Here is a 26,477-nt window from a genome sequence, read left to right as displayed (position 1 = left end):
GACAAAATATCTTACAAAGTTGAACTATAAAGAAAAACATTTTTTTGTTAACTCACCAAATAATATATATATATATATATATATATATATATATATATATATATATATATATATATATATATATATATATATATATATGATATAGCGATAATGTTGTTTAGTTTTTTTAAACTTTCACTTTTGTTTTTTATTTGTAATTCAATAGGTTTATTTAAAAATAAACACCTTTTTCATAAGTTTTATTTCATTTTAGTTAAATGTAAGATGTAACAAAATATAGGTAAATTTTTAATCGAATTAATTTTTTCCTCTTGGTTAAACATACGCACAAGCTGCAGGTTCACCTAAAACGAAAAAAATATATTTCATTATGATATAAGTTAGTTTAATAAATGTTTAATCATTATTGTTTTTTGTATTTATTTCTAAAATACTTTGTAAAATTTTTGTTTATAATTTCACTGTACTCTATAACTAAAATAAAAAAGTGATCTGGTAATTTTTGTACTAAATGTTAACCGACCTCAAAATTTTCACTCCTATGGAACACATTTATAATAGCTGAATAACAAAAAGTCATTTCAGAAATACGAAATACTAGGTATTTATACATTTTTCTTTATTTTTAAGATGTTTAAATTTCGCTCGGAATCCAATATGTCCTAACGTTTTTCCTACAGATCGGCGTTATAAAATAAGAACAGTCATAGACTTTTTTAATAATAAAATGGCTGCTAAAAGGATATTCCGTTACAATTGTTCTGGAAATTGCGAAACAGTTTTTTAACTCTGAACATCCTACCTATATGGACAACTTTTATAACAGTTTTGTGTTGGCGAACCATCTCCTAGCACGTAAAATTTATTGCACTGGTACGCTATGTGCAGGTCGAATAGGAAATCCAGTAGAGGTAACCAGTGCTCGATTAGCCAAAGGAGAAATCCCAATATTTAGATGTCGTAATGTAATGGTGGGTAAATGAATGCCAACAAATATGTATTTTATAAATATGTGTAAATATGTGTACGAAAATTTTGGAAGACACTCCAGCATGTCAAGTCACCTAGGGCTCGATAACACGGAAAGTGTCCCACCAGAAGTGTAGAAATATTTTTTGTAGGCGAGTAGGTTGTACTTTTAAAGCTTAAAAAACTAAAAGTGTTTTAGTTTTTTTATTTTATTATAATTTGTTGCTAAGGTTTAAATACAAGGGTTTATAATTTATAATTGAAGATGTCAATATATTTAAAGTTAGGCTTAGGATGTACATACTAAGTGAAGGGTAGTGATATAGGTTAAATTAATCGTAAATTGTATATTTTTTATTACAAAGTAGGGATTAAATTGGGTTGTACCGTTGATTGAATAACCCGTTTGGGTTATTCAATCAATGGTTGTACATAATATTTGTTTTATTAGTATTTTTTTCCTACTATTTTTATAACTTACTTAAAGCCACTATTGCAGCAATATATTTGGGAAGTAACCTTGATAATTCCTGGCGCCCACATTTTTTTAGTTTATTCTTTATTTAAGTGTTCTTTAGTTGTTCATATTCATTTCCAGCCAACTCTCTTTTAGAGGCATGCAAATTGGCCGAATTCTTCCTGAGTTTAATTGGTCATCCTCTGGCATAACCTGCCAACCAAGCGGCACTAAGTCTGACAATATTGTGTTAGCACAGCAAAGAGACGTGTGAGCACATCTCTTTCATCTTTGTTATATTGGCAACTGCATCCGCCAACCCCCCATTCTTGTTAAATTGGTGCTTACCACAAAAACCCATCTGTACAATTTTTGTTACAATTTCCAAATACAGCACACCAAATGATAACTCATTCACTGTGGAGTGTTTTCTCTAAAATGACATTTAAATTCAAAAAGTTGAGTATATATTCTAACAATACAACCGTTAAGGTGAACGTGACTTTTGTCTGCAAACCATACCTTTGTTAAGAAACCGGAATTTCCGTATACGAGACTCTACACTCGTCTACAGTAAACTTCTCTTAAACGTTTGTTTGCAACGTTTAGTCTTTGTCCAATTTGAAATAGGACCAATTAAATAAGTAGGTGAGTGCGATATTTCACGGCTGTCTAAATTTAGACTCTATTATTTTGGCAAATACCGTACTTTTGGGATATTTATAATTTTTCTATAACAGACGTTAATATTCAGTTTATATTATAGTTTATTAGGGTTATGATTGATTTAAACATTTTTACGAATTTCTTTTAATTAATGGAAAAATAAATTAATTTAATAAAACGGTGAGCTGACTATGCAGAAACACTTATTTAGTTACCTCAAAAGCAGTTACTATCATAAAGGTACAAAAAAATTGAACTGTGATAGTTTGAGGATAATTTTCTTTTCATATATTATACAAAATATTTTACAACGTATGAAAAATAATACCAAACTACTTAGTGGAAAACATAATACCAAACTATGGAAAGATGGTTTAAATTAATAGATAGAAGCATATAAAGAAGATAGAAGCATATCTAAAGAAAGGGACATTTATTGTATAAATTTAAACTTATACAAGGCAAACCAGCAACAGATACATTATAAAGCATCAAGTTGAAAACAAGGAGATGTTAATGTAGATTTCCATTAGGGCATAGCGTTGAGTAATAATATTATTGTAACTGATTAAGATTAGATCAGATAACTGGGAAACTCCAAGCATAAAATAGTCTTGAATAGTCTAAATATTTATTTAAAATAACAAAATTTGAGGTGTGCAGTATGGTTCGACTGAGTAAAAACAAATGAAAGAACGAGATTTGTGGAATTGTGGATGTATTGACATAAATATTCTGATATATATATATATAAAAAGAAAATTTTATGTAACGACTTTTGTAAATAAATAATGATTATTTCTGTATGTAACAAAACCCCTTTAAAGCTTAAGGTTAATAGGTTTGTTTTCTGAATGTACAATCAAAATTTATTAACCCATTAAGGGCCAAGACAATAAACAAAGAGAAATTTGACAATTGATTTATTAGATTGGATTAAAAACACATAAATTAAGACTAATTTACAACCAAAAAGAATTTTTTTTTCTCATGAAAGGAAAAACAGGTGGGTGCGTATACGCACCTTTGGCCGAATACGCATACAATTTTTAAAAAAGGAACATATTGTATCTTAACTGTAAATTAAATTTTAAGATAAAAATTTTCGAAACATTCGGGGTGTAGATGCACTGTACACTTTTTACATAAATAAATAGTATTACTTTTGCACATCCGACATTTTCTTCTTGCACTATTATCGTCTCTTTTTACAATGTGGCCATTTTGCACGAATGTCGCCCGAAATATGGAACCATTTCCTCGTCAATGGAAAGATTTTTTGCAAAGACTCCAATTTTGTGCAAACTTTCGGTTAATTATTTCAAAAATTGGTGACAATTTTGCAAATTTATCATTTTTATTCAGTAAGGTGTTTCTGACAAATGTATGTTCTGTTTGATTGAACGAAATCTATGTCGGCTCATGCTTTCTCTTACAATGTTCGCTTCTTTATCCTCATCCTTCGACCAATACATATCAAGTTGAGGCAGACTGTGATAACCAGATAATATACATATGCCAATAAATTTTTTTAAATCTGTGGCGGTTATTCTGCGATGCATAAATATTTGTAAAATATCGAATGCTCTCACTTACTTCTTTATCAAAAAAGAGTAAAAAAACTTCAATGTTACTTGCCTCCATGGTTGGCTTTTATATTTTCTAAATATCGATCAGACTGATGTTGAATTACTGCCGAGTACGAAGAAGTATCTGTTTTTACCCAACTTGGGACAAATTTGGATTTATTATTTTTGCCTGGTTCTTTCTTTGGACGTTTTGATCTGTGGTTCAGAGGAATATCATCATCAGAATTCCCATTCACTTGTATTTCATATATACCTGCAAAAATCTGTTTTTATTCCTTCTGTACCAATAATATTATCATCAATGTCTTCTACATCGGAAATTTCATCTGTTTCCGGCGGCACATAAACCACATCAAGTGAGTCAGCATTTTCACAGTCTGAGTCTTCTTCTAACAAAGCCATTAACTCTTTAGTAATTAGTGCCCTCTTCATTACCTATTTCGAGAATTTACTAAAATAAACAAAAACATGCCCTACTAAAAATATACTACTACTATATACACGCATTCATATGATAATAATTTAGCTTACCTTATTTCAACTTATATGGAATATAAAACAAATAAACACAAGGAAACTTTCAAACTGATTTAAGTCAAGAAAAAAGCAAATATAATAGTATTGACTATTGACGAGATCGTAATTTCAGATTGTTTAGTCTACGAAAAAAATATAATATGGTTTCGGCCAAAGGTGCGTATACGAATCCATCGTATAAACATGCAATTATAGACCTTATTTTTAAAGTATGAATGAATAAGTTTTTAGAATAATAAAAATTTCAACATATTTTTATAATTATAGAATACAAAATATGAATTAAGTTTATAATTAGTATCGGAAAAATTTTTTGTATGAAGATGTGCATAAATCATTAAATTATGCAAAATTATAATAATCTTAAAATATTTAAAAAGTAATATTTTTATCAAAAGAAAAATGATACTATATACCTCAATCTATTGAAATGTTACTTCAATAAAAAGAGAACATTAAAAAAATTATTTTCGGGCCAAAAAAAAATTAACAATAAAGGTTGCGCTTACGCAACTTTGGCCGTAAATGGGTTAACTTAAATATTGCTAACCATGTATAAAAACATACTAAAAATAATACTGTACCTTTAACACCTTTCGCTCCCACTAAACCTGGCATACCAGGTTCACCTTTCATTCCTGGATAACCTGGTAAACCCGGAGGACCTAAAATAGCATACAAAAACTATATTAATTTTATTATCAGTAGTAATATCCCTGGGACATTGATATCAGACGAGATAATTTCATGACAATCCAAAGCTCGTTCCTTGGTAACAGCACGAAGCCGAAGGCTGAGTGAAAATTTCACTGAATGCAATTATCAGTCTAATGTTGACATGATTGGGTGAAATTGTTCCACATGACACAAAATGACGAAATTTGAATGGTTACTAGAACAGTCGAGAAATTATCATTTAAATAAATTTTTTAATTTTTTTTTCATAAATATCCCTATACAATTTTCCTTTTATATTTTGTTTTCGCCTGTTTTATTTAATAGACAAAAGAAGTCAAATAGAGCTTCCCCTTCTTCCTACTACTAAGCAATATTTAAAAAAAATTCATTCTAGATTGAAGAGAACAGACTCAGTAGTTACATAAAGACATAAAAGTAACATATTCTTAAATAGTGCGTCGAATTAAACCACGATATTAGGCTAAAATATACCATGTTCGTGAGACTCAAAAAGCAAGGGACTGAAAAGTTTTTTTGATGTATAATACTTATTCAAACATTTTATAACTATTTTTCTATAAATTTTATCAGTTTTAATTTTATCATTGAAAAACATAAAAAGTTTAAGGGTTTATTGGCGTAACCACCTTTTAGAACATGCAGAAAGCTAAAAGTGACGATAAACGACGAGAAAGTATATCAAGATATATAATTCTAAAAGTATGTTGATTCATTTATTATAATAATTTAAACATGCGCGCTATAATAGTTCTCAGTTATAGGCTTAAACCTCTTACCTATATGTAAACTGAAGGTATATTAGAAGGGACCAACTTACTGTCCCTTCTATTGACAATTGCGTTTGCTGTTACAGGTTACAGGTAGATTATATTTATTTTAAAACACCAGAATATAAAAAATATAAAATATAAATGAATTATCAAAAAATATTTCTCCACGAAATATTAACAAAAAAATAAACAGAATACTTAATTCAATTTTGACGTTACGAATTATTCAGTTACAAATATTCATATTTACGAAGTGTCGTTGTTATATATTGACGGCGTTACAAATTGTTCGTTACCATTTGTGTGGTTACGAACTGTCGTGTTACGAGTACCTTCAAAGTCAATATCAACCAAGAACTGTAATTACCTATTATAATATATATATATATATATATATATATATATATATATATATATATATATATATATATATATATATTGTTATGATGTATTGTTTGTTTGAATGATGAGCAATGAGTATTTTTAATAATATAATATATAGGGTTTTTATCGCGGTTCTCAAAGAATTAGTTTGTAAGTATTTTTTTTTAATTATCTTTATTATATCTATTATGAAACACATATATATCTAACCTAGCCAATGTAAATTTAAAATAAACTATCTTTAAATTGAAATTCTTATGAAACTAATTAAATTCTATAGACAATGTAAAATTTAAACAAACTATCTTCAAAATTGAAATTGTTATGACACTCACTAAATTATATTAACAAAATTTTGTACCTTTCTGTCACTGAATGCCTAAATGAACTGTTTTCCACTATATAGATTATAATCACCACTCAAATGTCTTCTTCTCAGCTTCGGTTATCCTTGTTTTTATGAAATTACTTTTTCCAATTATCAGCTTCCACCAATTTAAGATATTTTTCTTCACAGCATTTATAAACCACCAAGCAAACCAGCAAACAGCATTTATATTTATTCTTCTTTTCTATATACCAATATCCAATCACCAAATATATTATTTAATTTTATTTAATTAAATATATTATTCAATTATCATTTATACATAACAAAATTTTTAATCTTCAATATTTTCTTTATACTGTTTCTTACTTTTGATTTAACTGACTATATTAAACAATTATAACTGATTTGAATTCTTCTTACTAACTGAATGAACTCTAACTGATTGGACTGAATGGACTTTCTTACTAAACTTTCTGACTGACTATCTTGAAAATTCTGAACAATTGACTTCACTAACTAAATGTGTCTACTAACTTTCATAATAAACTGGACTCATAGTAACTGTCACTCATAACTGATCGTTTCTAATCCAAATCACCGGGTATTTATATCTTTTTTTTCTGTTCTAGAATCATCTGGCAATAAATCATGTTCGATTTGTTCCATCTATATCTAAAGAATTTTCTGGAACAATACATTTCGCAAACAAAGCCATCTCCGGTGATCTAGAGAATTCCTTACTTATCTATCGAGAGTTTTGTTGGCATTTAGGCTTTTCAGATCAGAATATACACTTGAATAAGTAAATAACACTCTAATTTAATAAATTACACATTTTAAAAAACATATTATCATTATAACCCCACTTTATATTCGTAATTATTCTTAAACGTCACTTCAGAGTATGTATATCTGGTTGCCTAGTCACATGGCTCACTTAAATATATCTACAACATTATAATTACTAAAAAAATACTTTTTATATGCTAATTTCTTAAAAATGCCCTCACATAAATATATTTTTATTAAATTCTCTAGTATATAACTTCTTAAAATAACCAAATACTTGTTATATCTAATATTATCTAGTATATAACTTATAAATTATTTTCTTTAAACATTTTTATTCCTCCCATATCATATCAATACCCCAAAATAATATATAAAATAAATAATTTACTTATTATTTTTTTAAATATTAATTTTCTTGTCCACTAATTTAATTTCTTATTTAACATTTGTTCTATTAAGTACTACTCTGTTCGCTGTCTATGTCAAACTGTCATGTCAAATAGAAGTTTGTGTGTTGTATGTTTGTGTTTACTACATTTTACCATGGATGTTAGGATACAAATCTAGGAATTATTTCCATTCAAAAGGCTTTCATCCATATGAATTGGTAAGTTTTACACTTTATTATATTAGAAAGACATTTATAAAATCAATTTTGTATCTAACCCCAAATTATGATTTTTAGGGTACAAAATAATTTCCATATGTACAAGACTACAAGTATGATGTCAAATTGATTCACAATAATGAAATCTACCATTTATTTAACAAATCAAGTCTATTGAATAAAATGGATATATCAGTAACAGTTGTTATTATTAATGTTAAAAGTATAAAAAACATTATTCATTCTCTTCATAATACTTAAAGATGTCGTTGATATGGAACATGCCTCTTAGTCTGTTCTCTGCATCTATTAACACATAACCATTTAGTCCGTTCTGATTTTCAATTCTGTATGGACCTTCATATATTGGTTGCAATTTCTTACAACGGTTTTCTTTAACATTACTTTTTCTAAGTGAACGAATTAACACTTTATCTCCCTTTTGAAATGTGATTGGTTTTTTTATTTTTCGATTTTGTCTTCTGATATATTTTTCAGCTTTCCTCCTAATTCGGTTATTCACTTTCTGCATTACTTGTTCTAACATATCCTGATTATATTCACTAATCCATTTTCTGTTTCCTATATGGCCAAACATTAAATATTCTGGTACTTCCTCTGTATTTAAATTATGTGTATTATTTAAAAAATATTCTACTTGTGGTATATGTTGCTGCCACGTTTCATGTTGATCTTGGCACACTATTCTTAAATATTTTATAACTTCTTTAATATATCTTTCTGCAGGATTTGCCTGAGGATGTCTGATACTTGTAAAATGAATGTTGATTCCCTTTTTCTCACAAAATGCTTGAAATTTTTGGTTGTTAAAATATGTAGCATTATCTATTATGCAATTTCTAAATGGTCCTATTTCTTCGAAAAATTGATTAATATATAATTTCAATGTTTTAACATTTGTTCTTGAGCAGGGATATAGTTTAATAAATTTTGTATATAAATCAATTATCACTAGTATATGCTTTTTTCCTGTTGGACTTGCAACTAAATTTGAAATAAAATCCATGGACACTGTATTTAGTTTTTCATATACAACATTAGATCTATATGTGTTCTGGTTTTTGAAATTCTTTTCTTTGTTTATTTGACATATTTGGCATTGGGTAGTAATTTCTTTTGCTATACTTATGTCACTCTTTGCAAAATAATTGTCCTTAAATAGCATCCATAGCTTTCTTGAACCAATATGCATGTAATTGTTATGTAAATTTTTCAATATTTTCTTTGCTAAAGTTCTAGTTATTACATATACTTCTATGTCATTTATTATTTTATAATATACCCCATCTTTCCTAAGGACTTTTTGTTTTTCACTCAAATTGATCTGATCTCTTATAATTTCTTCTTTAGAATATAATCCAGTACTTTCTACTAATTGATTTAATCCAATTTTTATTGTTCGCTGCCCTTTTTGTGATGTATTTTCTAACCTTGATAAAGCATCTGCCACTATATTGGATTTTCCAGAAATGTATTTGATTTGAAATGAGTATTCACTCAATATTAGACTCCACCGATGTATTCTACTGTTTCCATATTTGTTATTTAATATAGATGTTAAAGCTTGGTGATCTGTTTCTATTGTAAATTCATTACCCAACAAATAAAATCTTAATTTTGTGACACAGTGTATTATACTTGCTAGTTCTAATTCTGAAACTGAGTAACCCTTTTCATGTGGCTTTGTAATTCTTGAAATGAATTGTATTGGGTATTCGACCCCATCATGTATTTGTAATAATACCCCTGATAATCTCTCTATTGATGCATCTGTTCTTAATATGAATGGCTGTGTGTAGTCAGGATAGTATATTTTCAAATTTGACAGAAAAATGTTTTTAATCTCTTGGAATGCTAGTTCTTTTCTCTGATCCCATCTCCATTTTACACCTTTTCTCAGTAGTTCAAGTAATGAAATTTCTTTTATAGTTAGATCTGGTATCATCCTTTTATAATAATTAATTATTCCAATGAATCCTCTTAAAGGTCTTAAATTGTGTGGTGTTTTATATTCCTGAATGACTTGTGTCCGTTCTGGATCCATTTCGATTCCCTTAGTATTAAGTTTATAACCTAGATATATTACTTCTTTTTGAAAAAATGTACATTTTTCTTGATTTATTTTTAGTCCAACTTTGTCTAATCTATTTATTATAATTTTTAGGTGTTTCTCATGATCTTCAGCCGTTTTAGAAAAAATTAATATATCATCAATGTAGTGAATTACAAAATGTTCATATTGATCCAAAATATCATGAAGACATCTACATAGAGCACTGCAAGATGATTGAAGTCCAAATGGTACTACTTTGAATTGATATACTACTCCATCTATCTGAAATCCTGTATACTGTCTACTTTTTCTTTCTAGAGGTATTAACCAGAAACTATGCTGTAAATCGATTTTAGTGAAAAATGACATTCCTGTAATTCTTCCTAATATTCCATCTATACTCATTGGTGCTTCAAATTGCTTTTCAGTGATCTTGTTAATATTCCTTGCATTCAAACATAACCTGATTTCACCTGATCTTTTTTGTACTACTACTATGGGGTTAATAAAACGTGTGTCTGCCTTCTCAATGATTCCATCTTCTACCATATTATTAATTGTTTTGTTTACTTCTTCTCTGTATTTATATGGTATTGGGTATGATTTTGTTTTAAAATCTTTTTCTTCTTTAACTTTTATACTATGGATATAATTTTGTGCAATTCTATTTTCTTTATTGACAAGTCCCTTGTGTTGCTGCAATATGGAAACGACTATTGATTTATATTCTTCAGGGCAATTTAAAACTTGCATCATATCTTCTTCTTTACAAATAACATTATTCTTCATTATGTACTCATTATTCCTTGCTTCCAATTTTACGCACTCCACCTCGTAGGCATCCATCTGCTTAAAATTTCCATTCCTTAAATATTCACTACAATAATTATTCTTTACATTCTTTTGGGATATTTCCCTATCATCAAAATACATTTCTTCTTCATAAACATCATTATTTTCTTTTAATAATATCCTATCAACTCTTATTCCTTCTTCCACCTCATCTTTCTGCATAAATTTAATTATTTGCCCTTCCAAAGTTACCATTTTTTTTTCAAAATCTATCTTTACTTTCTTCTTTTCCAATTCATCATTTCCCATTAATATATCAACACATAAATCCTTGACAATAAATCCTTGCATATTAATTTCTTTATTAAGAATATTAATTTTAAAATTGGCTAGTTTATCAATTTCACCCAACTTCTTATTATTTGCACCATCAATTTTAATTTTTGGAATCTTTATTATATCTGATAGTTTTAATGTATTAAAAATAAAATTCTCCGAAACTAAAGTACTTTCTGAACCAGTATCTATCATAATTTTAATCATTTTATTTTTGGCCAAAGCATTTATATAAATTAAATTAATAGAGTCAATAATTTTATCTTCATCTAAAGAAATAAATTCAGAAGGTTTTTCATAATAGCAATGGCCTAACTTGTAATTCAGAAAGTTTACTGAACAAAATTTTGATTATTAGAATTGTCAGATTGTATCTGACCACTTGGATCTGATGTCCTATGTCTTTCCCTACTATGACTTCTACTCACATTTTCTTGCCTTGTACTATTTTGTTCCCTGTCTTCGCCGCTTCTATTCCTTCGTACACAATTTACCTGTCTGTTATAGTTAGGTCGATCTGTATTTCTTCTATTGTTAAAATCTTGTCTATTATTATTAGTACTGTTATTAAAATGTTGTCTATTATAATTACTGTTATTATTATTAAAATTTTGTAAATTATTACCATATCTATAATTATTATATGATTGTCTATATTGTTGATTATCATTTTTATTATATTGAAAGTTATTATTGTTTTTTCTGTTGTTATTATTACTTGTCATATTGCCTCTTTGTATTCTTTGAATAAAATTAATAAAACTATCTATTGTTTGAATATTTTGTACAGTTACGGTTTGCACAACATCAGCATCAAAATGTCTAGATACATTTAAGACTGTTTCATCCTCTCTAAGTGGTGGTTCTAAATATTTTGCAACTGTTATCAATTTCAATGCATAATCTACCATATTTGATTTTAAATTTTGATTATACTTTCCAAAATATAGAATTTCTCTAAACTTTGCTTGCTCTAATTCACCCCAATAATAATTTAAAAATTTATTTTCAAATGTTTGAAAGTTATCTAAATCATTTTCAATACTAGCAAACCAAGTTGCTGCATTGTCATTTAATGTCACTCTAATATAATCTTTAATATCATTAATATTATTCACAAATCTTAATTTATGTTTTAAACTATTTATGTATACTCTAGGATGCAATTTTTTTATATTACCAGAGAATTTAATCCCAGTCTCATTTGTTAAATTTAAGTAAGGTCTCCCTATGTCTCTCATTTGTGAAATATGATCTATTCTCTGTTCCACATTTCTTATTTGATTACTATTTATTTGGATATTTTGTTGTATATCGTCTAATTTTTCTTCTGTGTTTCTCCTGTCTTCGTTAATTTTTACTTCTAAGTTACATTTCTGCAACTCTATTTTCTGTTCTATATCTATCTTATTATCTTGAATAATCCTCTTTACTTCTGTCCTCTCATTTTCTATCCTTTTCTTGTAGTCATTCTGAATATTTTTTATTTCATTTGCTACTTTTTTCTCTGCAGCTTCAAGTTTTTTATTCATTAGTTTTTCTATTTGCTTTACAATTTTATTATTATTATCTTCTATTTTCTTTTCTAATTTTCTATAATTCTCTTCCAATTTCTGTTCCATTTTTTTCATGTCCTCTTTGACTTCTTTTGAATTCTCTTCCATTTTCTGTTTTATTTTTTTTATGTCTTCTTTGACTTCTTTTGAATTCTCTTCCATTTTTTGTTCCATTTTTTTCGTATTCTCTTCCATTGTCTTGTTCATCTGCATCATTAATGACATCAAAGCTGCCATATTGACATTTTCCTCTCTTTCTGGATTCATTTCTGCAGTATCTTGTGGAACTTCAACTAAAATCTCCTCTTGTACAGGTTGTGTTTCTACTTCAACATCTTCTTCATTCTTTTCGTTTCTTGTACCTTTCTTTCCTTGAGACATTTTGAGACTTTACTTGTTCAAATATAATTAAAAATAAAATCTATAATTTTTTCTTTCTAATGATAATTAATTTAATTATATGAGAGCACTTATCTTCCCAAACTAATTCTTTTAAATAGAGAGCCCCGCGGTGGGCGCCAAATTGTTATGATGTATTGTTTGTTTAAATGATGAGCAATGAGTATTTTTAATAATATAATATATAGGGTTTTTATCGCGGTTCTCAAAGAATTAGTTTGTAAGTATTTTTTTTTAATTATCTTTATTATATCTATTATGAAACACATATATATCTAACCTAGCCAATGTAAATTTAAAATAAACTATCTTTAAATTGAAATTCTTATGAAACTAATTAAATTCTATAGACAATGTAAAATTTAAACAAACTATCTTCAAAATTGAAATTGTTATGACACTCACTAAATTATATTACCAAAATTTTGTACCTTTCTGTCACTGAATGCCTAAATGAACTGTTTTCCACTATATAGATTATAATCACCACTCAAATGTCTTCTTCTCAGCTTCGGTTATCCTTGTTTTTATGAAATTACTTTTTCCAATTATCAGCTTCCACCAATTTAAGATATTTTTCTTCACAGCATTTATAAACCAACAAGCAAACCAGCAAACAGCATTTATATTTATTCTTCTTTTCTATATACCAATATCCAATCACCAAATATATTATTTAATTTTAATATTCAATTAATACTTCTTCCATTATCCAATTATTATTTATACATAACATAATTTTTAATCTTCAATATTTTCTTTATACTGTTTCTTACTTTTGATTTAACTGACTATATTAAACAATTATAACTGATTTGAATTCTTCTTACTAACTGAATGAACTCTAACTGATTTTGATCTTGAAAATTCTGAACAATTGACTTCACTAACTAAATGTGTCTACTAACTTTCATAATAAACTGGACTCATAGTAACTGTCACTCATAACTGATCGTTTCTAATCCAAATCACCGGGTATTTATATCTTTTTTTTCTGTTCTAGAATCATCTGGAAATAAATCATGTTCGATTTGTTCCATCTATATCTAAAGAATTTTCTGGAACAATACATTTCGCAAACAAAGCCATCTCCGGTGATCTAGAGAATTCCTTACTTATCTATCGAGAATTTTGTTGGCATTTAGGCTTTTCAGATCAAAATATACACTTGAATTAGTAACTAACACTCTAATTTAATAAAATACACATTTTAAAAAACATATTATCATTATAACCCCACTTTATATTCGTAATTATTCTTAAACGTCACTTCAGAGTATGTATATCTGGTTGCCTAGTCACATGGCTCACTTAAATATATCTACAACATCATAATTACTAAAAAAATACTTTTTATATGCTAATTTCTTAAAAATGCCCACACATAAATATATTTTTATTAAATTCTCTAGTATATAACTTCTTAAAATAACCAAATACTTGTTATATATAATATTATCTAGTATATAACTTATAAATTATTTTCTTTAAAGATTTTTATTTCTCCCATATCATATCAATATATATATATATATATATATATATATATATATATATATATATATATATATATATATATATATATATATATATATATATACAGATTGAACGAATTTAAAACGGAACATACGAAATCAATGTATTTCGGCTCAACTCCGCTCTAGGTGGTTGGGCAACAAAAGGTTGTCAAATAATTATATTATAAAAATCCAATACTTCAGCGGGCTGCTGGATTCTGAATTCATTCAAGAACAAGTTAAAACTCCACCCAAATAGGTTGCCTAGAATCACTGTGAAAACTAGACTACACAAGCAGTTATTATGCTGTCAAACCACTTATCGCTTCCTTATAGTCCAAGAGATAGAGCCGAAATTTTGAACTGATCAGTAATATGACATTTCTCTATTGGAATATATTCATTGTAACTGGGTTAAGACTTTGCCTTACAGGCGGACGCCCCTCGTGGTACAGGGGGTGGCTGTACAGGGATGAAGTTGTAATTTTTTTCGGAAAAATTAACGATCGACAATATGGCTGAAAATTTGCCCAGAGTAAGATCTTGGTATAACTAGACGAAATCCCAAAGGGCGGACGCGAGAGTGGATACATAAGGGGTGGCGGACAGGGGTGAAATTGCAATTTTTTGGGGAAAAATTAACGATAAGTGATATGTCCGCAATTTTCATGGCTCATTATTTAGCCCCTAAGAACTCTAAATCCAAAAGAGCGGACAGCTGGGTTGGTACAGAGACCCATAAAACGGGGTCAAATGTACCACTTGCCTGCGCATTTTAGGTTTCGGTAACAATTTTCAAACTGATTTTATTATGATATTTTTATACCGATTGATTTGAAAATTTGTATGCTCACTTCTGTTACTATTCTGAAAAGCGTCAAGTGGAGTTTTCCTCAAAATTTTCCAAAAAAATTTTCATAATTTTTTGAGGTAAAATCTAATTTGTAGAATCCTTTCGATTTTCTGTCAGTTATACCATGATTTTTTTCCAAAAATTTTCAAACGATTTTTCCGATAAGAAAAAAAAATTTAGAAAAACTTTTCTAAAACCTTTGATTCGTCATCGTCTGAATCTTTTATAGAATATTTTGTAGTTTTAAACTGATAATATGATAATGTTTTTTTTTTTCAAACTAAAGTCATATTTATTTTACAAATCACATTTTTTTCTTAAATATAAGTATTTTACGAATTAATTTTTAATTGAATAAATTATTTGATATTTGATATTTTATTAAATTAAAGTAATGTTATAATGTTAACTATTAAATATTTTTGGTATAACAAATAGTAATTTTACTTATTTTTTATTACAATAAAAAGGTTTTTAAATTTATATTGCATAAATAATGGTTGTTCAGATATAAGAAAAATTTGATTTATTATTACATTAATAATCAAATACAAAATATATTATTTCTATTAATCAATAGGTAAAATTCAGTTTGTAGAATTCCTTTAACATTTTACAAATAATTATTAATAAAAATCAATTTAATAGTGGAATTATCAATTTTTTAAGTTTTGAAATTTACTTTGTAGATATTTTCAATATTTTTTTTTAACTTTCAAATTGATTGATTTTTTTTTTTCATTAGTTAATTATAATTTAACAAATTCTGTTTGGACATTAATTTTGCATCAATATTATTTTAAAATATCAAAATAATAATCATGCGCGTTCCATTTAGATCAGTAATTCTAGACGCATGCGCTAAATGTAATAAGTATCAAGATGCTTTTATCCAACTTGGTGAAACTGACTTCGATTGTAATGAAGTTTTTGAAACCTTAGAAACTGTCATATGTCACTTATATGGAACAGGACTGACGAGAACAATTCCAAAACGAAAAGTAAACGATGTCAGATTTTCACTATTTAACCGGCAGTATAGGTTGCATGATGTGAACGAGCCTTAAAAAAAAAACTAAAAAATTTCGATGCTTCAAGCTTACCACCATGTCAAGATGAATTACACCAACATCTACTGCGAGCCCATTATATTTCAAATATTTGGACAAATGCTTATAAAAAAGTACCAACAGAATTAATTGTTGAAGAACATGATTGGGAGTTCGAAGATGAAACATAAAAATTCAAATGGTTTAGTGGACCTCAGATGCCAGAATCAGTTCGAGAAGTAGTGATTGAAAATAAAGCAGATAATGAATGTGATATTATTGAAAGTGAAAGTGACGAAGATGATGAATGTGATGACATCAATAAGAGTGAGAAAAATGAAGAAATTTTTAAAGTTTTTCTAAATTTTTTTTTGTATCGGAAAAATCGTTTGAAAATTTTTGGAAAAAAATCATGGTAAAACTGACAGAAAATCGAAAGGATTCTACAAATTAGATTTTACCGCAAAAAATTACGAAAATTTTCATTTACGGAAATTTTTTTGGAAAATTTTGAGGAAAACTCTACTTGACGCTTTTCAGAATAATAACAAAAGTAAGCATACAAATTTTCAAATCAATCGGTATAAAAATATCATAATAAAATCAGTTTGAAAATTGTTACCGAAACCTAAAATGCGCAGGCAAGTGGTACATTTGACCCCGTTTTATGGCTCTCTGTACCAACCCAGCTGTCCGCTCTTTTGGATTTAGAGTTTTTAGGGGCTAAATAATGAGCCATGAAAATGGCGGACATATTACTTATCGTTAATTTTTCCCCAAAAAATTGCAATTTCACCCTTGTCCGCCACTCCTTATGTATCCACTCTCGCGTCCGCCCTTTGGGATTTCGTCTAGTTATACCAAGATCTTACTCTGGGCAAATTTTCAGCCATATTATCGATCGTTAAGTTTTCCGAAAAGAATATTACAACTTCATCCCTGTATAGCCACCCCCTGTACCACGAGGGGCATCCGCCTGCAAGGCAAAGTCTTAACCCAGTTACAATGAATATATTCCAATAGAGAAATGTCATATTACTGATCAGTTCAAAATTTCGTCTCTATCTCTCCGACTATTAGGCAAGCTCCTCTTTCCTTTAAAGGAGACAGATAGTTAAACGATATTTTATACAATGTCTATCACCGGGTATGGATTTATTTTTGTCCAAGTTTTATATTGGTCCACTATTTCAAATGCAGTTCAAACAGACATATATTAAATTGTATGTTCCGTTTTAAATTCGTTCAATCTGTATATATATATATACATATATATATATATATATATATATATATATATATATATATATATATATATATATATATATATATGAAAGATTGCATTTCATTTCAATAGGAACTTCACCATTGCTCTACACGTGTTTCGAGTTATTCAACTCATCATCAGGAACCCTTGTGGAAGTTCAACTGAAATGAAATGCAGTCTAGTATTTGGTCATTATACGACATCTATACGAAGTAACAAGAAGTCCAGAGACCTCTCTCTGATAGTAAATTAGGTGAACTGTTAGGCTGTTTCGAGTTATTCAAGTCATCATCAGAAACACTTGTGGAAGTTCAACTGTTCTACGTAAAGAGCGAAAAAGATAGTAATTTTCAAAGGTGAATCGTAAGTGCATGTTAAAGTAAAAGGATACTTCTAGCGTCGTTAAAAGTCTCTAAAGAGGCTTTGAATTTACGGTTCACCTAATTTACTATCAGAGAGAGGTCTCTGGACTTCTTGTTACTTCGTATATATATATATATATATATATATATATATATATATATATATATATATATATATATATATATTACCATAGAACATTACGATGTTACTTGGAACTTACTTAAAGATAGATTCAAAAACATATCCCTAACTTTAAAAAATCATACAAAAGCGTTATTTGAACAACCAATGGTTTCTGAGAAATATAGCTTACGAAATTTAAAAGACAATTTTCAGTTTAGACTTGGGGCTTTACAATCACTAAGTAAACCTGTAGAGGCATGGGATTTTTTATTGATTTATACAGGGTGGTCCTTAAGTAATTGTACAAAAAGAAACAGCAGATTCTACACTTTAAAATATTACGATTTAAGCCAAATTGCTTAAATGAAATGATGATATTAAGAAAGATACAGGGTGTTAAAGTAGAAATTTACAATTTTATTTCTCGCTATAACTTTTATGTTTGTAAACATTTATGTACAAAAATTTACAATTCGAAGTACTTTGAAATATGGGGAATTATAATTTGATGCACACTTTGGTGTAGCTGATAGAGGGTGCCAAATATATTACATATGTGTCATAAATTTTGCATTTAACTTTTTTGTTCTTTAAGTTACCGGTATTTGTGACTAAAAATATTAAAGATACATTATTTTTGCAAAAAAAAAGGTATACCTGTTAATAACTTAAAAACTTAACAGTTTTCGAGATAATTGCAATTTACAAACCATCTGCATGATTTTGATTTAACACAATTACTCCAGGTAACGAAAGAAAAATAGATAAAAACATTAATACTTTTGAATTTTTGGTATAAAATATCTTTAACCAAAGTTAATAGTTACCGAAATATTAAATAAAATTAAAATATCAAAAGGATAACTAATAATAGGATTTGACAAAATATCAAGATAATAGGATTTTACATCATATATTTTACGTTTTATATTAAATTAAAGTCATAATCCTGCATTTTATATGCAAACCATATTAAAAAAAAGTTAAACTACATAACAATAACCTTTTTGTCAAAGTAAGTGTTCGATATGTCCACCATTTTCTTTTATTCATTTTTCAAGACATTCCACAAAAGATCGTCTGATATTATATAACATCATTGCTTTTAACTACTAACTTTTAACTATTATACTTTACGTACCAGGTATATATCTTCCTGGCAGGCCTGATGGTGCAGGTGGTGCTTGCGTGCCTGGAGGGCCTGGAATTCCTTCTAAACCCCGATCACCTTTTGTCCACGATGGTTATCTACAATTTCGTTGATTACTTCTTGATATCATATTTCATAAGATATATATAAACAACTGAACAGAAAAATATGTAATACACACGTCAAACTTTTAAAATTTACAACATAAAAGTAGATAGATGTTTGAAACAGTTCACAATATTATCAAACTTACTTATTTCCTCAACACAGATATTATTTATTTCTTCAAGTTCCACATCGGTAAATCCATGGGTGCCCTGTAAAAATTATTTTAGATAATTAATTGTTATTACAACAAATCAAATAGACACAAAATTTAAAATGTATTAACAAATATAAAAATCTATAAGGACTAAACTTATTATATTTGTCTGAAGCTATTTCTTGTGACATCTTATTGCAATTTAAATAAGCCACAATTTTATTTTAAAATTAAGTTTATTTGACGTTATGATTTCCACTTCGGAAATCGTTCTTAAATAAAAAACAAAATATTAATATATTAAATAAATTTGGTTTTTGTTGCCTGCTAAAAAATTCTTCTAATAATCTAATTTTATCTGACTCATTCATATTGAAAATTCGAGCATATATATATTTTAAAGTAGATAAACTTAAAATATTATGTTGCCAATATTTTTGAGTTGCGTTTCTGGGACGACTTTATTGTAAGAGAGTTCAGTCAATTTTATAAAATTAACTTGTAGCATTTTCTTTTCACCCCGAATATCAGAAAAATGAAAATTTTTTTTAAATCTTTTTGCGTTTCTGGGATTGATAATCGCAACATTTTGGAGTCTGTTTATAATAAACAAATTGCTCTTTTCTTTGATTTCAGGTTTTCCTAGATACTGCGCAGAAAATAAATAAGAATCTTTCGGCTGATGCTGGCAAGAGAATGATTTTTTGGAGTAATGATTTCACTTCTCAGGAAAGCGGCCAGGAGAACGGTTGCTCTCATTGTGGATTATCAAATTTTGTCAGGGAGGACTTGGTTATAGACAGCCTTGAGAGTACGATGAAGTTCTGGTGAGGCTTATTGTCGCAATTGGGCACGTAGCCTGTAAAAAAGATGGGAAAATCAACAATGTAGTGCAGTACTACGATTAAAGTTCAACAGTTAAACAAAGATAAAATAAAGTGATAAGATTTAGTTCAGTTAAAAATTTGTCAGTGGAGTACACAGTAAAATTATATAAGTTAAAATTAATTTTAAAATTGTCGAAATGTTATAGATAAGATCGCTAAATGTCTTCGTTGTGGTCAGTTCAAAAAGTGCACATGTTAACTTTTATTGCCTACACATCTGGTACAGTACCGTGCAGAATTTTTCTACATAATATAGGTTATGCACTTTTAATTTTTCTGGTATCCATAATATTCTTTGTTTGTAAATACAACCTAACAGTTTGCATGTCAGTGCTCTGGTGATCAAAGGGAATTGTTGTATCCTTTTGTTCAGCTAATTTATATATAATTTTTTTATAGATAGTAAGATATAATGCCTAAAATATCATGATAGTATGCTATAACTGAGGTAATGCCTAGGTATTTTTGCAAAATTTTAATATTTTAATCCATTTTGCAGTTTTACCCAGATATTAGAAGTATTCCACCTAATTTTAGAACTTTTTACTTAATACCTAATTTATCTTAATTTGTATTTTTGTCGTTTTGCTATTTGTTTTTTTTATTTATGTTTACTTGGCTAATTTGTTAAAATTTCATCATACGTGTATCTGGCTAAATTTTAACTAATAAAAATTATTACTTTTTAGCCATTATTTGTCTAATGCTCTCATATAATCTTCCTTTCTTCTGGTAACCAGAAAGAAGGTAAAGCTGATAGAAATATAGGGAGATATTATAATGGAATTGTGTTTTTTTTACTTTGTATACATATTGGTTTTTTAGGGGTTAAGCTCAGTTTTTATCCTCCTTAAGCCAATCTTCTCATAGGTTAAGCGTCGAGTTTTTCTCGTCCCTCGACAAAGGACTAAGCGGCGCTCTTTATTTTTCCCTTTTTTAGTACCAAATTCCCCTATTTTCATAGGTACATTTCAATTCCCCCAATATTTTTAAATATACGCCCATCCAAATTTATTGACCTACGTCCCAAAGCTCACCGTTGTGTCTTTTAAAACACATGAGCGCCTGTTTGCAATGTAAACTAACTTGCACCGGGATTTTACTATTCGTGATGCTATAGTAAATCATAAGGAAAACCAGGCAAAAAACCTCATGATACTATCCCGACATGGTAAGTATTTCGTCTTACATAAATATTTTATAATTGATGTATCCTTGATATGTTACTGACTTACTAATTAGTGATATTTTCTTCTATCGATTTGCTCTTTTAATGTAGATAACCAGAACCTACTATATTCTGCTGAGGAATTTGCAACGCAATTAGATTCATTTAACAAAATTAGATCCGCTTCTTTGATTTTTCTCTACTACCATATATTTCTTTCAGAACTATACTTGAATCCTTCCACTGAACTCTATATTCATTTTCCGCGCGTGTTTACATTTTTAAGATATATCAAATTGTCCATTTTGAATATAAGATTGATGTTTACTTACTCTAACATATATTGGTCTTAATGTTTTAAATAAATAAAAATGTTCTAATCACTAGGAATTTTATAAATACAATTATTTGTTCTTTGTTACACATTGTTAGGCTTAATTTTAAATAAAATAGATTTCAATGTGTTTATTGTTTTAAACGTTGTTGAAATAATAAATTTATTTATTATTTCTTTCGATTTAGTTTTTCGGATAATTCTTTTATGTATGGTATAGTTATTTTCGTGTTATTTCTTTTAAATTTTATAAGATCCTGTTTAAGGCTCTAGCGTATAAGGATTTACTGATTGATATATAGGGATCCCTTTTTAACATTCATGATTTGATTTGTAATTTAAATATCTATTAGTATCAGTTGGATTTCTAATATATATATATATATATATATATATATATATATATATATATATATATATATATATATATATATATATATATTGTTATGATATGTAAAATCGAGAAAAATATTGGTTTGATTAAAATATTTCAAAGTTCAAAAACATTAACATAATTCAGATAAGTAAGATAATAAACAACAAACATTTCAAAGAAGGAAAGTTATTAAATTCTTGGATTACCTGTACTAAACAAAATGTAAGCTATACATAAATTATTTCTTTGTTATACTTGAGTGACCCGCATAATTTTAAGTGAAATCCAAAGACAATTGAAACGGGTTTTCCAAAATACATTAATGCAGTGATTAGAGACAAATAGAAGAGATTTTAGAAAGAGGTTTTTGTTAGTTTTAAGAATTATAGAAAATATTATTTGTAAATAAGTTTTAGGAAATTTTATAATTATAGGTAAAAATTTGTTTGTTATCGAAATGAAAAAATGAGGGAATTGTGACGAGTTTGATTGCGGAGATTGAAAAAGGTGGGATAAGTATGTAGGAAAAAGTTTAGCTAGATTGAGGAGAGAGAAAGGATAATCAGTTGGTTTCCAAGTCTGTAAGACGAACAGTGATTGTTCTCTGGCTGTTCCCGAGATGTAGCAAGCAGTAGTGTTGAATGTTAGTGAGTTTTTGTGGAGTTAGTGTATCTGACAGAAGCTGAAGCAGCAAAATATTGTAAGTCATATTTCTCTACTTATATTCCAAGAGTCACTGTTCAGGCCAACGAGAGATTCAGTTTATCGTAAGAGAAGATATTCCAAGAGTCATTTTTTCACTCGGGCCAACGAGAGATTCAGTTTATCGAGAGGAGAAAGGCTATCATAATTTGAATGATTTGTGCTTTTGAAGGAGATCATTAAGGACGATATACTTGCAACAATCTGCTGTAAGATTGCTGATTACATAGGGAGCGGTTGAGAGGAGATAATATAGTCTACAAGGAACAAGGATTTGGACCCACTCATCATCAGAGAGAGATATTTTGTTTCTGCAGTTTTTTTCTTTTATTGATAACAAAATTTTACACTTAATTTAGAAAGGATATAGATATTTTGATTAGGAGAGTTAGAATAGTTTGGGATTTTGAGATTTCAATTAATACTGTTTGTACCATTAATTTTGATTGTTCACGTACGGAGAACAAAATTTTGAGAATCCTTATATGAGATTTGTTTATTGAAAACTTTTGAGTGTGAATTATTTCATTATTTTTTATTTCAATATATAGTGTTAGATCATATGTGTTTTTTATTATTCCGGTATTCTCTGGACCTTACCTTTCACATGTAATAGCATAGATATTGAAGCACGAATTTAACCCTGAGATAAAAGAATTAAAAATTGTGATAGAGTCATAATCATATCATTTAAATAATTTTATTAATCAAAAAATTAATTAGCTAATTATTGCTTGGCGCACCAAGACTTTAAATATCACAATAACTGGCTTCCAAAACGTGGGGCTTGAAATATCGCAGCTTTACATTTGAAGAAGGGAAAGAGATCTGGAATAAGTACAGGTGATCCAGAGATAAAAACATATAACATTGAGGAATTTGAATTTGAAAGTATTTTGACAATTTTTCCAGGGAATATAAATTTGATGTATTGATGGATCGTAGTTAGTGGATATTTACTGCTATTGAATTATTTGATTTTATTTTCTTTACCAATCGTACATTTGATATTTATTTTGAATTATTTGAATTTTACTGATTGCATATTTTGATATTTGTCGTGAAAATTTAATACATTTGGGGAGAAATATTGTCGTGTTCTGAAACATATAGAGTGTTGTAAAATTTCACATTTGGCGGGGACAAAAACAGTAACGAAAAGAAACAACATGTCGACCACAAGGAGTCAAAGCAAAATGCAAGAAAGGAAGGAGGATAACAGAGAAGAGGAAACAATTGTTGAAGAAGGATCGGATAATGAAGGAAATGTTACAATAGTTGAGGAGAAAAAAGAATTATCAGGAATAGAGAAAATATTACAACTAATGCAAATACAGACACAAACAATAGAGAAAAACCAAAATGAAACATCAAAGAAAATGGATGAAACAAACAAACAATGGAAGAAAACCAACGGGAAACAAGACAAGCAATAGAACTAAATAACAGGAATATAGAGCAGCGTCTGGAAAACTATGAACAGGAAATTAAAGGATGTGTTGAGGGGATAAAGAAAGAACTGATACAACAGATAGAAGAAATAACCCTAAAGAATGCAAAACAAGAGACAGAGATTAAAGATATCCAAAATACAATGAAGGAGATACAAAATTGCCAGAGAAAGGAACTAGAGATGCAGAGAGAAGAAATAGAAACTAAAATGAAGGATATAAGACTGTCTAGAAAAAGGAATTAGAAAAAATTAGAAACAAAATTTGAAAACGTTTTACAAGAAGACATGCGAGAAATAGAAAGAAAAATGGAGAAAATCAAAAAGGAACAAAATTCCGGGAAAGAAGGTCATCCATGGAACAAGCGAGGCGAAAATACAATTTGGCGGGGATATTCGGAAAACACACCCAGTACCGTTGTTAAAAATTGAAAACCAAATTACAACATATTAGATATTTTGACGATTGCAAAGAAACAATTAGAAACCATTTGAAAGAAGGAGCAGCGTTATGGTATGAAAGCAAGGAAGATGAGTTTGAAAATTGGACAGATTTTGAAAATAAATTTCTCAACTATTTCTGGGGGAAAAATAAACAGAGAGAAATCAACCAAGAGCTACAGAATGGAAAATATCACGAAAAAATGGAAATATCTGAAGAAAGATATGCTTTGCAGATATATAACAATTCAAAATAACTAGAATACAAATATTCTACGAACAGCTGGTAGAAATGATCAGCAGACATTTTGAGGAAACGTTGGAGATCACGTGATTTGAGAAACTATCAAGATATTGATAGTTTGTGCCAATTCCTTCAATTAAAAGAAGCGAAAAGAAAAGAAATGAGAAATAGAAGACAACATGACCAATATAATGGACCGGAAAGAAGGTATTCATCAAATTATGACCAGAGAAACCGACATCCCAGATCAACAAACGAATATAGGCCGAGAAATTACAATAATTACAATAGACAAAAAATTACGATAACCGGAATGATACACAAAATAGAACAAATGAAAATCACAACAGGAATAGAGATGCACAAAATCCTCCGAATAGGAATACGAACGAACAAAGGGACGATAGAAATAACCAGAGCTTCCAACAACAAAATAGAAGGGAGATGAATCATGTAGCAATAGGAAACGAAAGACAAATTTCTAATTCTAATCTAATATTTTTAGATGCATTTATAAAACATAAAGCGATTAAAATTGTGATTGATTCTGGATCGGAGATATCGCTAATCAATAAAAAACTAGTAAAAGAATTAATTTGGACAGATTTGTGTATAAGATCCTAGGGTTGATTTTGTGGGTGCAAACAATAAAAATTTGATGACAGTAAACGAAGACTTGGGAGTACAGATAAGAGTGGGAACAAATTCCATATTATGAAATGTGTGGTGATTGAAGATTTAAATCATGATATGATAGCGGGAATTGATGAATTGAGTAAAAAAGATATCACCATAAATTTTTCGGAAAATAAACTGGAAATCAGAGCAGAACCAGACAACACAGGAGAAGAAAAGCAACAGATAGGAAAACAAATTCTGGAAGGATCATGCACAGGAAAAACGCAAAGAATCGATATGACTGTAGAGGATAAACCGAAAGTACAAGAACAAGATCTAACAAGAAAAGAAAAAGAGAAGGAAGAAAAAGAAGAAGAGTTCGAAAGAAAGCAGGAAAATAAGATGGAGACCAGAGAAAAACAGGAAATAGAAGGTACAGAAGAATTGTTGGCAACCGACGATAAAACAGATGGAAGCAGGAGAAAAAGAAAGTATCATCAGAGAAATGAAAGAATAGAAACATGGTGCTCGGAATACCAAAGGGAATTAGAGGATAAAAAGAAACAGAAGAAAAAATGGCACTGATGGACGAGAATCCAGAATTTTGTGAAGAAGTATTATGGCCAGTGAACACATGTGAACAAAAGGAGGATGAAAGAAAAATAAATTGTGGAGAAAACATGGGAAAGAAAATAGAGAGATTTAGGAAACCATG

General features: G+C 28.5%; 1 long non-coding RNA gene across 1 annotated transcript in view; it reads right to left on the bottom strand.

Annotated features, from left to right (window-relative positions):
- Nucleotides 1-224: 224 nt before the first annotated feature.
- Nucleotides 225-26,477, bottom strand: part of LOC140440633 (uncharacterized) — a 35,469-nt gene continuing 9,216 nt past the window's right edge. The window contains exons 2-5 of the long non-coding RNA XR_011950893.1: nt 19,534-19,597; nt 19,272-19,378; nt 4,803-4,883; nt 225-344 (exon numbers count right to left, since the gene is read on the bottom strand). This is a non-coding gene — a long non-coding RNA (uncharacterized lncRNA). The remainder of the gene's footprint in view (nt 345-4,802; nt 4,884-19,271; nt 19,379-19,533; nt 19,598-26,477) is intronic.

This window comes from Diabrotica undecimpunctata, chromosome 5 (genome assembly GCF_040954645.1).
Source record: "Diabrotica undecimpunctata isolate CICGRU chromosome 5, icDiaUnde3, whole genome shotgun sequence".
NCBI classification, from domain to species: Eukaryota; Metazoa; Arthropoda; class Insecta; order Coleoptera; family Chrysomelidae; genus Diabrotica; species Diabrotica undecimpunctata.
This window is presented reverse-complemented; position numbering and strand designations above follow the sequence as displayed.